Source organism: Asparagus officinalis, chromosome 7, assembly GCF_001876935.1.
Source record: "Asparagus officinalis chromosome 7, Aspof.V1, whole genome shotgun sequence".
NCBI classification, from domain to species: domain Eukaryota; kingdom Viridiplantae; phylum Streptophyta; class Magnoliopsida; order Asparagales; family Asparagaceae; genus Asparagus; species Asparagus officinalis.
The window spans coordinates 132301241-132302282 of NC_033800.1; the positions used below are offsets into that span (position 1 = coordinate 132301241).

Consider the following 1042-nt stretch of genomic DNA (forward strand, 5'->3'; position numbering starts at 1 on the left):
GAAGAACTTGGATGCAGGGAATTAAGAAAGATATGATAATAGTTAATTTAAGAGAGGAGATAGCCCGGAAGAATATGATTCGTCTAGCTGACCCCCAAAAATTTGGGATAAAAGGCTTTGTTGTTGTTGCTTTTGTTATTGTTGTTTGATTTGAGTTTTTACTTGCAAAGGATCAGATATGGCAATGATTTTGAGGCAAGATCTTGGACATTTGAGTGCTTTGCATGAAGTATATGATGAGCAATGAAGGATAAAACTTTTGAGTCTTAACTGAGGCATTGAGATCAATAATCATAGCAGTGATGAAGTGGGTTTTGAATTTGGACAATTTTCGTGAATGGAGTGATAGCTAAATGTTGGTTATTTATTGTTTATTAATCTCGAACTTGAGTATAGCTAGAAGACTGTGTTTTCGAACCACTTAGTAATTTCTTCATCAGTTTTATCTTATAGGCAAACAACAGAAAACTACTTCACGTCCTATCCTGGATGCTACTCAATAGTAACTTATAAGCCTCATCCTGAAATATCCAGCCTCATTCTGAAATATTCCAGCACACAGGGCACTTTGGTTTGCCAATTTGCTTTCATTTTTAGGAGGGATTTGTTTATGATTCTATCCTCACCAACTTAAATGGCTTACAGATCCACCTGCATATTGTCAACTTATTCTGCATTTTTTTCATACGTCTTTTGCAAATGAAATGGTCTACTTGTTTTTACAAACAACAAAAGCTACCCCATGTCTGATCCTGGATGCTACTTAATGGTAACTTGTAAGACTCATCCTCAAATTTAGCAGCATACGGTGCACTTTAGTTTACCATTTGCTTTCATTTTGAGGAGGGGATTTGTTATCTAGCCCCACCAAGTTAAAATGGCATATGGATCCACCTTCATATTTTCAACTAATTATACATTTTTGCATGCATCTTTTGCAAATTAAATGGTCTACTTGTTTTTTTTTTTCTTATTTCATTTGGAGCATGTGCTAATATGCTCACGAAATAAGTGGAACTTACTGTTCATCCCATCGCACATA

At 35.3% G+C, this 1042-nt stretch overlaps 1 protein-coding gene across 2 annotated transcripts in view; it reads left to right on the forward strand.

Annotated features, from left to right (window-relative positions):
• Window positions 1–1042, forward strand: part of LOC109846576 (BTB/POZ domain and ankyrin repeat-containing protein NPR2) — a 9721-nt gene that overhangs the window by 1081 nt on the left and 7598 nt on the right. The window lies entirely within an intron of this gene.